The following is a 15543-nucleotide window of genomic DNA, read 5'->3' as shown; positions in this document are numbered from 1 at the left end:
CCCACAAAGAAGAAAACTACAGCTATAACCATCATTTTGGAAATGATTCAGTGATGTCTGTTCAAAGCATCAACAAATAACTCCATCATAAATTATACTTTTAAGTTTTTCTCAGTCAATATAAAATAAGATGCCCATAAGGACACCTATAATATAGCTTCTGCAAGGAAGAATTTATATTTTCCCAAACAAGACATTTGAAGGCTTCACATAAGAACATATAAATGAGAAAACAACAGAATATTAAATTAGATAAATGCCTGAGAATGCAGTGCCTTAAACATTTACACTATGGCTTGGACTCAAATCAGACAAGGGACTTTCATCCTATAAACAAAAAATTAGAAAGCTATAAGCCTCCGTGACATGGAGTGGTGATCTCTGAATTAAGGTATCGACGGGTATTTGTGCAGTTGTATACTAAAAACATCACTGTAAAAAGGCTATCATTGAATAATTCAACTAATTATCCATTTTTCACTCAGAGTACAAACATGAGGTGAGGTCATCCAGGTGTCGCAAGTGACAGACATGACTCAACCAGGACCAAGGTTGAATACTAGCATCTCAAATAAAAGATTATTCCAATATTTCATGACTACATATTTATACGACTAAATTGCAAACACAAATTCAGAGTCTCAGTACAAACAAATAGTTTTGTATTTATGAAGGCCAGTCTCATTAGCTGCATTTATTTACGAGTATCAATAGAAACCTAAACTCTTGCTGATGAATTCTACTGGTGTTGAGAAGAAAATTAGTAAAATTTAAAAATACTAGAAGTCTTGAAAATATAAAAGGGTGTGAAAGTCAAAATAAAAATATTTGTGGGCCCTCCCTTCACCAAGGCCCTATAAGCTATCCTTTTTAGTAACCCATTATGTCCCCCAGCGGCTATTCACAAAATAAACAAGGGGGATCAATTTGGAGCTGGTTCTCTTTGGTGCACAACTCTTTGAGCCCTTTTAATTTTCCAGCCCCTCTTCTTGAGCCAGCCAGTTTTGATTTATGACTGGAAGATCCTAAATGAATCGTATAAAAAGGCATTGCTGGGGATGCTTGTAGGCATCAATAAATAATATTCTTCTTTTCATATTTCCAGTGAATATAGAAATAAGACATGAGAAGTTTTGGTGGTTCGGACTCCAACTAATCTGCAAATCAGTATTCCAATATCATGTAGTCTCCTAAAGAAACAAAATTGTGCTTCCAAGGCTAAAATCACTTCTTTAGAGCAACGCAATTATTTATCAGCAGAAGTCAACAGTGCTGAGGCAACTTCCTTCTAGCGGAGGCAGAGAACAGTAGAAATAATAAATTAATAATAATAGAGATTAAAGTCAGTGTGCCGGCATTATTCAAGATGCTACCACAACTATAATGAAGGCATTTCCAATGTGCACTAATTACAATCCACTGAATTCTGAAATCTGAATCTAGGTGGGCATCCATCGAACATATTGAATTGCTGCTCCTATAAAAATCTATGGCTGTGCTCAAAGGCAAGCATCAAATATAACATAGGAAGTCTGATGCAGCAGTTTGAAGCAACTTTCAATTGAAAATTGGCAAAATCACATTGTAATCAGACTGAGCATTATTTGAAGGTGTACATATTCAATGCAAATCTCTGAGTTCTGACTTCTATTGACAATGACTGAAATAGTATTATTTAGGATTCTTGAGAGTCATACATGGATGCTTGAAAGTTCTGTCATTACATTCTCTTGCATCAAATATGAGAAATTGTGTATTTTTCTGTACTTGGGATATTTCAGTATCTCACAAGTTCAATTTGTTATCTGTGGCATGAAAATGATTTAAAAGAAATTGGAATGAATTACACATTTGGTAAACATTCACTCAACATCACAAAAACTTATTTGTCGAATCTATATAATTAGAAGATAGACAAACCTATAAAGCCTACAAAAAAAGAGATGATGAGATATCTTGTGGAATTGGTGGGGTCTTGAGCATTTAATATTTAATAAAACTTAAAACAGTCAATTAGAACAGTAAAAGCATTGTCACCAATGGTTATGGACTGTGAGAATGGAAACATCAGTGCCATCTTAAATCAAGCTATTTTACATTTCCATGATAATCATGTGGAGCTGCAAGAGTAGATACCATTCAAATCATGGTCCATGAGCATAGACAAACCTACAAAGCCTACCAAAAAATGAGATGATGAGATATCTTGTGGAATTGATGGGGTCTTAAGCTAGCCTCTGAATGTGAGAGGACTTGCAGTTCACAGTTTAAACACGCCTTGCTTGTTGTGCATGGGATACTCTATACCATGAACGCAGATATCTAGAATGAATAGTGATTAATCCTTCATCAGACATTCTGCTGATTTATTCCTGGAAAAAAATTGAGGTTTCTTGGTAGACTCCGGTGAACAATTTTTTGGGGGATTTTTTGGCGAGTAATCAGTAAAAATCACAATTACTCTTTGCAAAAAATCATGATTAATCCATGCAATTTTTTTCCAGAAAAAATCCTGAACCACATCGAAAATTTCCTAGATTTTCTATTTTACTTGCAGCACCCTAGATCCCTAAATCCTAAATCCAAATTTTCCCCAATTTTTTGTTGATTTTTTGTCATTTTTTCAAAATATCCTACTCTTGTTTGTCAATCTATTCCCCAAAAGATTTATGCTCCTATGCTTTATGCAATGAGCATCAAGTGGTCAGAACAGTATTTAAGTATTTTGTGTGCAATTATTCTTAATCTCCTTTTCTTTTAAACATTATCGATCTCAATAAGTTTTGATTTGTATCTATTTGTCTTTATGGCTTGCATATAAGCAATCTTCACAAACAAGTAATGAAGACCTAAGGATAATCTACAAGATCCTAATGATCTCAAGTATCGAATTCTCCATATGAATCAAATCTAGAATTGTTCTCCTTTAATCAACAAACTAAAGTCTCTATAGAAACATATAATTTTGGAAAAACGTGTTCTTGATCTCATCATATATGGCTGTCATTTATCAGCAAATGGTAAAATAACACCAATTCAATTTAGACAGAACAAACATCTTAGTCTTAATGATTTGTAAAGCTTTCTGGCCAAAGCTTCAATAGTGGTCATTTAAGGTACACAAAATGTGGATATCAAAAACATTTTGAAGTTTCTCACACTAAAACAAATGTCACACAATAGTCACATCACTATATAGACAGAACACCTCCACCCTGAATAATTCTGTTATGCGCCACCCTGTGGTTCCTTGGTTACAATTTTAAAATTCTATGACATTGTTTATGTATAAATAATAAAAATAATAAATTAACTGTCAGATGAATCAAGGAATATTAGACATTCAGACAGCAAGTAAAGACAATATTTAATGCCTTCCAACATCCCCAATGAAAGGATTGCTGGGAAGACTGTTTGAAGCTAAAGAGGGAGTCTCCTTCCTGTTTTATGTATAAGCAATAAAAATAATGATTTAACTGTTAGATGAACAATGCAATATTAGACATTCAGACGGAAAGTAAAGGCAATATTTAATGTCTTCCAACATCCCCAATGAAGGGATTGCTGAGAAGACTGTTTTGAAGCTAAAGAGGGAGTATCCTTCCTGTTCTATGTAAATAATAAGAATAATAATTTAACTGTCAGATGAATGAAGCAATATTAGACATTCAGACAGCAAGTGAAGGCAATATTTAATGCCTTCCAACAGCCCCAGTTAAGGGATTGCTGAGAAGACTGTTTTGAAGCTAAAGAGGGAGCCTCCTTTCTCATCTGCAATCAAGTTGTATATGTTTATAAATCCTCACAGCAATCCAAAGACCACCGCTGTGGCCAGTATCATATTTCACAACTCTGAGGGGGAGATTATTTTTCCATTCAGCTGAGGTTTGGCCCACTTACAAACAATTAAGAAGAAGCTCATGGTATTTGGAGATGTCTTGTGGCTGCTTAAAAACTGCAGGTTTCTCATTATTAGCAGGAAACAGAATCCCAGCACTAATTGAAAGATAACTAAGCCCTGGGTCAGTATACAGAAGCTCAAGAAAGACTTTATAGATCTAAATATCAGCTATACAACCCTAGAATTACACTCCAAAAACTTGCAGTTAAACCCAAGTAATCATCATCCACCTCAGTTGCCATGTTCTTTCCTGTACTTTTTTCCAGAGTTTTCAAAAAGTGATTCTGAATTTATATGTTTCCTCTATTGGCTTATTTTAAAGTTAGCGAACAAAAAAAATTGAAAAAAAATCATGGGAAGATTAGAAAATTTTAGAAGGCTTAAGCCTAGAGATTCTAGCTTTCAACTTTTTATTTGAATAGATTAATTTTCTACTTAAACAGCTAAAACACTAATGAGGATTTTCCTTTTAATTATATCCTAATGGAGGCTCTGTATACAACATTAGGTCAGTCTTAAAATAGTAACCTGTATCTGGTGATGATAGCAGTTGCCTATTATTTTAGATTCTAGAAGTACCCTTAATTTTTTTATGTAAACCCTCTTATGTAAAAGTAAATTAATTGTATATCCTACTAGATTTTATTATTGCAACTTTTTAAATGTTTATGCTCCTTCCCAATCTCTATGCACTGCATTTCATGTGTAATAACAAAATCAAAACTTTTCCTTTTCTTAATATAATATTCATTTTTTAGCTATCTGTGTTTTCTTTTTCTTTTTTTCCCAGAATATTGAATTATGTTTACACTTTTGCCACACCATGTCAATGCTGTGTAAAATGCTATTGTAGGTTATATAACTTATGAGACAATAGAACCACAAACGCTTTTGGCAAAGAATATGACTGCTCTGGCTCTAAAACCCTAGTCGTTGGGAACCATCTCTTTATGCTTGTATGAGAGGCATAGAGAAAGCCTGCTTACAGTTGTCAAGGGGAATAAAGTGTATGATTGCTAGTTATAGTGTATGATTGCTAGTTATAGTGAGACGTTTTCTATGTCGAGTCGATCTTGTTTTTTTGACCAACATCAAACTTCCTATAAACAGAGAGAAACCCAGATGAAATAATGACTTGGCCACCAAAATCCCTCCATATTTATTCTTCATAAAATTCCACTCACATCATTAAAGGGCCGTGTTTGAAAGTTAGCCTATGCCACCCTTCTACACTTTCAATGTGTGAACATAATTCTTGAGTGTAGACCATTATCATTAGATTTATCAATTTCTTTATATTTTTCTTATCTTTTTACCATCTCCTAGCTATGGCATTTGGGAACTGTTGAGGTTTGGTTTTATCTCATGTTTCTCTTCTCTCACAACTGTCTGCTAGTCATGGTGTATGGAAACTGTTGGACCTTGGCTTTGGACTGTGAGGAAGGACGTGTGCATTAGAAATGGTAGCAGCCGAGAGGTGATCAGACATTCCCAAACATCATCTCTTTGAAATATATGACTTGGTTCAGCACTCTGAGGTTCAAATTTTAATCTTCAAAAGAGAATCGTTCTCCTGTGTAGATGTCAGCTTCACTTTATTCATTGGAATTTCGAGATAGTTTTCTCTCTGTACTGCTCTCACTCATGGCATTTTGTTGTCAAAATGGGTGAATAACAATGTGAAATATCCCAAGCATACACAAGAAATGCAAAGATGGACCAGCAATCTCTGGTTCCAGTTTATATTCAAACAATAACAATCTCTTATTACAATCATGATAGACCTCAGAAAAATCTTCCATCTTGGTCTTCTGACAATTATTGCACATTAGAAGTTGCAGAAGAAAAATGTCGATATGACAAATGTGCTAATGGCTGGATGTTCAACATGCAATTACCCAGCTCAATTTGTTTCATGGTATCAAAGAGGGAAACATAGCTTGTTTTTTCTTCTCAAAATTTCATAAAACAATTCTGTCTTTCAAAAAACCATTTTTTTTCAGTGAAGAGTTTTGGTCACTTTTTTGCCCATGGAAGTTCGTCTCACTTTTGTGTGTTTGGTTAGGGTTTTCTCGTCATATCTTGATACATTTTTTCCAATCTGCAAGCTCCATTTCAAGACCACAACAGAAAATGACTAGATCTTTTGGCTGTGTGCAACCAAATTCTGTGGAAAAAAAAAAACTGATTTGATCACTATTTGGCATCAATTTTTATAGTTTCAGCATTGCAGGAAAAACAAAAAAATAAATTGTGCCGTTTGATTTATAAGGTGCCATTTGTAGTTTCCATTTTGCAGTCAAACGAATGCGAATTTTAAGGCTGTATTTTTTGTAACACGCAACATGTTTTCCAGCTGTTTGGCTGCAACGAGTTCTTTGACTTCCTGCTTGCATTTTTTGGTGAGCTCCCTGTTGTGAGGTTTTCATGCCATTACCCCATTGCAAATGGGGACCCCCTCATTTTGCTTTGGCAGTAGGAATAGTGCTCTTAAGTGGTCTTGGTAGCAATTTTCAGGTCTCCCAGTCTCAGAGATGAGTTTGAGCAACTTTGGCTTGTCAGGTAGTTAAATCAGTCAGGGATATGAGCAAGAGTTGACCTATTCTAGTCAAGGAGGTGAAGTTGAAATCAGGGGATCTGAAATCAAACAAGTTCAAATCTTTTGAAAATCCTTGTTTCAATTTCAATTTCATCTTATAAAGTCGAGAAAAGTTGTGGGAGAGATAACACTGATGAAGGCGTGCTAATTCCTGAGATTTGGCAAAGTTTGGAATTTTTTAGAGACTTCCAAAATCTAAAATATTTATTATCTCCTATGAACCTTTAACCACTCTGAACATCGTGACAGTATTTGTATTAAGTAACTTACACTTAAATGTTACGTTTTAAATAAATTATTTTTCCCTCCAAGCTGAAGTTATTAAAGTGAGCAAATTGGGAGTTAGCTTGCAAAATGGAAGAAAACCTGAGAGTAGGTTGGAATCCAACCATGTCTCAGGTTTCCCAATCCCGGCAATCCTCAAAATTCTGCCCAAGTCTATATGATTTCCAAGCAACTACAAGGTGAGATTAAAGAGCAAACTAATGGAAAAGCAGAATAAGAGAGAAGAGTAATCAGTAAAAATAGTCCCCGAAGGAGTTCAGAATCCAATCCCATCCCAGGATTTCAAATTCTCACACTAGGTCAGAATCCAACTGTCTCAAGATTCTTAGTCCTGAGAGACCCTAGACTTCCGCCCCACTTTTCCATGCAAAATTCGGACAGATAGCGAAATCTCACCCAATTCTAGGGGCATTTCAAGGAAAATTTCAAGTCCAAGTCGGCAGAAATAATGGAATTTAAAGGATGAAAGATGTAAATCAAATGGAATCTTGGAGGCAAGTGATCAGATTTTGAAAGATGTACAGATGAAATCAGATATTGATGAATTTTAATCAACTGAGGATGCAAAACAGAATGAGAAGCATGGAAAATAAGCCTTGAAAGTGATCTTGAAATATGACTTGACAAGATTGAAACCATACATAGGAGGGGTAATCTTAAACCATACACAGGAGGGGTAATCTTAACATAGGATCAGAATCCAAACTCTTCTCAAGTTTCCCACCCCTAATACTAGATCAAAATTCGACCTCATATCAGGATTCAAAATCTTGATTGTTGAGATTGTTGACTTGGTGGTCAGCACCTCCTTGGAGATTCGTGTCATGGATTGGGTTAAATGATAAATCTGGTATTTATATCGGGCACTAACAGTTCAAACTTTTGGCGCAACGGCAAATGCTTCTAATAAGTGGTATCAAAGACTTGGGTCACAGGTTTGAGTCTTCCTTCAATGGGTGTTGAAGGCTCACTCGGTGCTGAGGAGGAGATTGTTGAGATTGTTGACTTGGTGGTCAGCACCTCCTTGGAGATTCGTGTCGTGGATCGGGTTAAATCTGGGATTTGCATCAGGCATCAACAATTCAAGCTTTTGGTGCAACAGCAAATGCTTCTAATACTAGCATCCCCCAAATCTCTACTATAATTTCAGATGCAATATTGATGGAAAAAATTGATAAAAAGGGTTGGGATGATGGATCAAGGTAAAACTGGTAATCTTTAAAATGCAGATTCAGGCCAAAAATCCAACAAAAATCAGGTTGAAATGAAAAGAGATTAACAAAATGAATAGCGAAAGTAAAAAGATTAAACGGAATTGATAAAGTCTTGAGGATTTACAAAATCAAATGGATAAGGAGATAATCCTGAGAGGTCTATAATCCCAAGAGGAGGTCAGAATCTAACGAACTCTCAAGATTCATAATCTTGGAGGTCCTTGAATTATCACCTTGGTTTCCAAGCATAATCTTGACAATTCCAAAAGCCCGCCTAGATATAAAGGCATTCCAATGAAATTCCTCAATTTGAAAGTGGTCAAAATGGTGACAAACGAAGGTTAGACACAAAGATAATAAGTTTTGATGGGAAAGGATCAAATTTGTTAACAAGAAATTGATTGAGATCAAATTGAAATGACCTTTAGTCAGCTATAAATCCAAATCATAATTAAACTGTTATGGTGACAAACCTTGAAACAAATTTAAAGGCATGAAATCGAGGGTAGAAAGGCTGGAAGAACAGTTTGAAATCAAGGAAAAATCAGGAATAATCCTGACATAGGATCAGACTCCAATCCCTTCTCAAAATTCACAATATAGACATGGGTTGGATCTCTGTCCTAGCATTATGTTGAGGTGAGTATTGAGTGTTCAAGTAATGATATCACCCCCTTTCCTTAAAGGTGGATCGAACACGATGAATAGGGGGAGAAAAAGTCTCAATCTCAACATAGGGGTGGAATCTACTCCCCTGTCAAGATTTTCATTCTTGATATACCCTAAAACTTCACCATCCAATTATGGTCCAATCTCACTTCTATGTAGCTTCTTGCATGGAAATATGCACATTTCACGGCATGATTCATAACTCATCAAAACAAGCCTGATTTCATTGTAAGACCAACGGTTTCATGAAAAAATAGAAAAATCTGAAATTGGACCAAAGAAAACTATGATCAAAATGTAATTTGTTTGATAAAAATTCTTTATCAAGTTGGTTTAGTAGAAGAAAAGGTTTATTTAAAGAAAATTTAGATGCAATCTCATATCATGTAAGCTTTTGGATTTACTTCATTTCATTTACACTTATCATTTTGTGACCTTAATGAAATCTTTCCTTTATTTGGTAAGGTAATTGTTGAAGGAGAGGCTTGGAGAGTGAAAGATAGTGGCAAGGTCATGCTCAAAACGTCAAATGAGAAGGTAGTTCAAGATCACATTATCAAAGTCAAATTCGAAGAACAAATTATCAAAAAAAGGATAAATCTATAAGTGAAAGCAAACTTTCACCAAATTGAATTTCCTCTATAAACCATGTTGAAATCAAAGATCCAGCTAAATGAAAGACTTCATCACTTCAAGAAGATCACGGATAAGGCATCTAAAGAGACATCAAGTTTGCAAGTACAAGCAAGTCCAAAACAATGGCAATGGGAAGATTTTCAGAAGATGGAAAATATTTGAGAAGATGAAGCAATTTGGGAATACACCATCGCAATTGGAGGCTTGATTATGTCAAGTATAAAGAGATATTTTCTCATTATCGAAGAATTGATAAAGTCTATAAGATGAGGATGTTGAGGTGGCACTCGCTTTTTTTCAACCAATCAAAAGGCTTTAGTAACACATGTTCAAGCACATTCAATCACATTAAGCTAAGTGTACTTGTGGGAGGCATCTCATGCCTCTACCTCATCATTTTCTCATTGATTCTCAACAGCATTGTAATTTTCTTATTGGCTCAAAAGTTGGTATCCTCGTGTAATTAAATGATAGTGTGGCAACCCTAATTAGGACTTTTAATGGGTAAATCTTGGCCCTTCATTGTAATTGAAGGGCTATAAAAGGTCAAGGCCTTCTCATTTGTAAGGGGTTAGAGACTAGATTCATTAAAGGAAATTAATAATAGATCAGAAGTAGGGTGGGAGAGGAAACTTGTTTAACTTGTTGAACTTGTTGCCATAGTGCTATCAAAATAATTGTCGATTCATTGTTTTTGAATAAGTGACAATAGGTTTTGAATGTACCCTAAAACCCAAAACAAGGTAGGTTTTAAAAAAGGGCCTAAAAACAACATCAAAAGATATGCAGTGAGCTCCAAAAGAGAAACTGAACAAAAGTAGAATAGGAAAAAGACGAAGAAGGGGGTGTCAAACAACTCACAACCCCCACAGGTGCAACTTGGCTATTAAGAAGAGAAAAGAAATCAAACAACAAACCGCCCTAGTAAGAAAGACTCACAACAAAAATATTTCCCATTAGATCCCTACTTGTGGGATCTAAGGGTCATGTCAAAAGAAGGAAAGAGATTCTTTGAATGTTTTCCTTTGACTGTAACCCATGCTTCTTCAACCTTGGCCACTGCATCATGCCAAGCCAACGAATCCATGGAACTATTAGAACCAACAATGATAGGCTTACCCAAAGAAGCAGAGCCAACACCAACAATGACAACAGGGTTCTTAGGAGGGGCAAAACCAACAACAATAAGAGACACAACATTTCCTGCTGTAGCAGGGGCAAAGGGCACCTTAGGAGCAGGAAGAGAAGTAGAGATAGAGACCACAGTACAATCAGTTGAGTAACTTTTAGCCGGGACAGCAACCGCAGCTTCATTTTTTTCATTAGACGGAGCAACAACATCTGAAGAGTGTAGTACCCTTGGTGGAGTCAAGAGGAAAGTCAACATCCGTCTAAGGAGGATCCTTAAGAATTGTGTAATGAATATCAAAATCACCCTTCAACCAAGATGAAGACTTATTCGGCTTAGCTTTCACTATCCCACAATTAGCTACAACATCCCAGTTTCGAAACACTTTCTGCATCTAAAGGGGAGACCCTCATAGTCAAGAGGCTGGACCCATGTACCCTTTAGAGACTTCAACTCAATCTCTGCACGTAAACCCTTAGAGACATCAATGTCAACAAGAATGAGAGCAACAGTAGAGTGGAGAATATCAGAGGAATCCTTATCAATCATTAGGAAATCTCCAATACCATCACCTACTTCTTCCAAGACTAGATGAAGAGGGAGATAAGGAATTCGAACCCAAATAGGCACCTTGCAAAAAGTCATTAAGCAAGGGTTGAAATTTTCTCATCAAAGGGAACCGATTCTCCCAGGTAAAAAATTCTTGCGAAGAGCAATCTGTCTATCTGAAGCCATCTCAAACTTGGTAGCAAGAAATCCTTTAGATAAAGGAAAATGTGAACCACCCCTGATATAAGAGGCTTCCACTGATTAGAGATCCACTAGTGAAGTAGAGGAAGAGAAGGCCAAAATCCTTCGAATATACAAATGATAGTGCATGCGAACAAGTCATAAGCCATAGTATTGACCTCTTTCACAGACTCCTTATTAAGTGTGATAACAATAGAGTGAAGGACAGGGAAGGGAATGACCACAGATCTACCAATACCATCGCGGCTTTCTCAACATAAGAGGTGTCATTTGAGGTAGCATTTGAGGCTCCACACATAGCAGCAAAGCTCTTAGCAACAAGGGCCCCAACCGTAGCAACTTCAGCATCACATTTCTTCAAGACTGGAGCTCTAGAAACCTACTCATTAAGAGTGGAAGGGACCATAGAAGGCTCAACAAGAACCCACACCAGAAAAATTGGAACCACAGAAGCCTCCGCACCGGTTGACAATAGCATAACACACATGATTTTTGTTGAGGAGGCCAAGACAGAGACAACCTAATGTTAGCATGAATGTTGATGATAGTCTTATCGAGGAGAATCCTAGTAATGTTGGAGACATGACTCAGTGGTTTTGTGTTGCATTCATGATACAATTTGTCAGTGATGTCAACATACTGACAATTCTATGAAGACTAGCAGTGCAGCAGACAAAGTTTCTGTTTGCACGGTTCGAGGATTGAAGATCAGCTTATGCGCACTTAGCTAGATGTTCAAAGATGTGTATTGATGCAATGGTTAAGGGCACATACGAAAAGATGAAGACTGGACAGATTTATGAAGGATTTAGTGAAGACTAGTTTAACGCAGTGTATACAAAGAACAATTACTACTAAATTGGTTTTATCTCCTAACAAAGATGGAATCTGGATGAGCAGACTTTAGACAGATGTTGAAGACATGTTGGAGATGTGAGGTTTACTGGGCAAATCCTGATTGTCAGCGAGTGAAGAGTTATGAAGATTGTGAGCTGACAAATTGCTTATAATTGTGAAAAGATGTAATATTGTACTGTTACATGTAAATGTAATATCTCAAGTTGGTCCTATATTATTATTGTAAATTGGGAAAGCCTCAAGGCTGACTCAATCATTTGTTTAAGGACTTGGTATAAAAAAAAGTCATTTTCCTTGTGGTTAATCATCGAGTGCGGATATTGTCTATTGAATTGTATTGTGCGAGCTTACATGCAAATATCAGTTGAATCTGAGAAGAGGTTGGTGCGGTAGGGACACGGTGAGCTTACAAGGAACTGTATTTGGCAAGAAAAGTTGTTGGTGAACAGTTATTGATGTACACTTGTATTATTCAATGGGGATAGTACTGAAGTTGTTTGGATAGTGGGTCCATTTGTCTTCCTATCAACTCCTCACAGAGTTGGAATCTCCTTACAGGGATTCAAAGTCTCCTAACAGGTACTCATATGTACTAAATGTATTTAATTGACTCCTAACAGGGTTCATCCTTCCACAAGGAACTTTTATATTAGTACATCATTTTGTGGGTACAATCCCCACTAGGGTTTTCCCTCTGATCAAGGGTTTCCCTAGTTAACAGATCTAGTGTTATTGTGTATGGTTATCTTTCTATGGTTATTGCATCTATTGTTTACATGTTTCGGAATTAATAAGGATAATGAGAGTTGTTATAATTGTATAATTGATTCACTACCCCCCCCTCTCTCAGTTATCTTAGCGAGATTTACTTTCTAACAATTGGTATCAAAGCATCAAGTCCTTGAAGGAAAAGCTTAACAGCTTGAGGAGATCTATGGTGAGTCAATTTAGGAAAGAAAGATTAATGTTTGATGGAGTGAACTATGATAGTTGGAAAGAGAAGATGAAGACTCATTTGTTATGCATGGGTTTGGGTTATTAGTTGATTACAAAGAATCTAAAGGATGTGATTAAAGAAGACAATCTTGAAGGTTGTGATGAAAAGGAAAAAGACATTCATATTCAATATGCTTGCTAGAGAAGCACTATTATCAGCTCTTCCTAAAACTTAGTTTGCTAAGAAAATGTTTAAGACTTGCTCATGAAATTTGGAAAGCTTTGCAAAGTACATTTGAAGGTGATAATGTTGCTCAAAAAGTTGGATTACAAAATTGGATTTTCTTATTTCAAGATGCTAAAATGATGGAAGATGAATCTATAATAATCTACTTTGGTAGAATAGCTGAGATTGTTACAAGAATCAAGACTTGTGGAGGAGAAAAATCTGAAGATAAAGTTGTATGGAAGATATTGAAGACTTTGACACCTACATACAAACAGACAACACAAATGATAGAACAAGTTATTCTCTTAACAAAAGATTTTACAAGAGAGACTCTTCTCAAGAGATCACAGTTAGCAAAGATGTGGATAAGATAGAGTGGAGAATTGCCTAGAGTTAAAACTGCTTTTAGCGCACTAAGTGTTCAACCTATGTTGACAAAGATAGCAAGTACAAGTGGAGATTATACCAGTAGCAGCCGAACAAGAGTAGAAGAAGAAAAGAAAATTGAAGAAGTTGCCCTACTGATGAAGAGAGAACCTAATAGTAACAAAATCTTTAAATGTTGGACTTGTAATGAATATGGTCATTATTCTTCTAAATATCCTAAGAGAGTTAAGAAATTCAAGAAACACTACAAATCAAGAATGCCTAAGGATTGCATTTTTGCTAATGAAGAGGAAATTAATTCTAGACTAGAAGAATTCTCGAGTGAAAGTGACGATGAGAATGATGAAATAGGATTTGTTACTATTAAGGAAGAAAGCTTTGAAAAAGTTAAAGAAGAAAAAACATTAGTATCACAATTTGAGAAGAAGAAATCTGATTGGATTATAGATAGTGGTTGTTCCCATCACATGACTGTTGCTATGAATAATTTTGTCAAATTCAAAAGCTATGATGTTGGAATAGTTAGAGCTGGAAATAATGCAGTCTTCCATATAAAAAAATAATAATCAATTACACTTGATGGAAAAACTAACACTGATGATGTTCACTTTGTTGATGGTTTGAAACATAATCTTTTTAGTGTTGGATAGCTAGTAGACAAGGAATATCAATTGCAGTTTACAGAAAAGACTTGCATAATCAAAGATAAGGATGACACATTGATTGGTACTGGTACAAGGACATGAGGTAGTGTATTTCACTTGAACCCTAATAAGATGACATGCTTAGTTGTTAAAGTGGATGATAGTTGGTTATGGAATAAGAGATTTTGTCATATCAAATTTGATAACATTCTAAAAGTGACTACTACATTTGCAATTAGAGATTTGCCTAAGATTGTGAGGAATGTGTAATGGTAAAATAGAAAAAAATAATAATAATAGATAAAAAGTTCATTTCCAAGCAAGAAATTTACTACATCTATGAAGTTGGAGATTGTGCACACAGACTTGAGTGGTCCTACAAAGACAAGTGCATTCTATGGTGGAAGGTACTTTATGATTCTTGTTGATGATTTCATTTGAATGATGTGGGTAGCATTTCTTAGAGAAAAATCTGAAGCTTTTGAGAAATGCAAGATATTTAAGAGTCGAGTTGAGAATGTATCTAGTTTATAGATTAGATGTTTGAGATCTAATAAAGGAGGAGAGTTTACTTCAAATGAGTTTAACAATTTTTGTGAAGATAATGGTATAAAGAGACAGCTTTCAGCCCCTAAGACACCTAAACAAAATGGCATAGTAGAAAGGAGAAACAAAACTATGACAGAAGCAACAAGATCAATGATGTTTGAAAACAATGTATCTAAGATCTTTCGGAGAAAACAAGTAAATACGGTAGTATACACTATGAACAAAATACAAATCAGACAAGGCACTAGTAAGACACCTTATAAACTTTGGTTTGGACATACACAATCTGTTAAGTATTTCAGAATCTTTGGAAGTAAATGTTACATTAAAAGAGATGGCGATATTGGAAAGTTTGATTCAAGAAGTGATGAAGGTATGTTCCTCAGATATTCATTGAAAACAAGGCATATAGATGTTTTAATCAGAGAAGCCAGACTATTGTTGAGTGCACAAATGTAAGAGTTGATGAAAAGTTTAAAATTCAAGAAAGGATACTTGATTATAATTCTGATGAAGATGCTAACACAAGCACTAACAAGGAGAATGTTGAGCAAGAACTATTTTATGAGATTGACCCTGATTTGCATAGTGAAATTCAGAGAGAACAAAGAGAAGAACCAAGATCTGAACCTATAACTGAAATCAGCGTTGGGGCAATGACACCTAACAGAAACTTGATAAAGAATCACCCTGCTGATCAAACTATTAAAAACAAAGATAGAGGAGTTATGACAAGAAACAAGGTACAAGAACTAAG

General features: G+C 35.6%; 1 protein-coding gene across 1 annotated transcript in view; it reads right to left on the bottom strand.

Moving 5' to 3' along the window:
* The window catches only part of LOC149566951 (signal peptide peptidase-like 2), a 266964-nt gene that overhangs the window by 150181 nt on the left and 101240 nt on the right, over positions 1–15543 (bottom strand). The gene's annotated exons all lie outside the window — the stretch shown is intronic.

This window comes from Cupressus sempervirens, chromosome 3, assembly GCF_028749045.1.
Source record: "Cupressus sempervirens isolate cs-2001-9-10 chromosome 3, ASM2874904v1, whole genome shotgun sequence".
In the NCBI taxonomy this organism is placed as follows: domain Eukaryota; kingdom Viridiplantae; phylum Streptophyta; class Pinopsida; order Cupressales; family Cupressaceae; genus Cupressus; species Cupressus sempervirens.
This window is presented reverse-complemented; position numbering and strand designations above follow the sequence as displayed.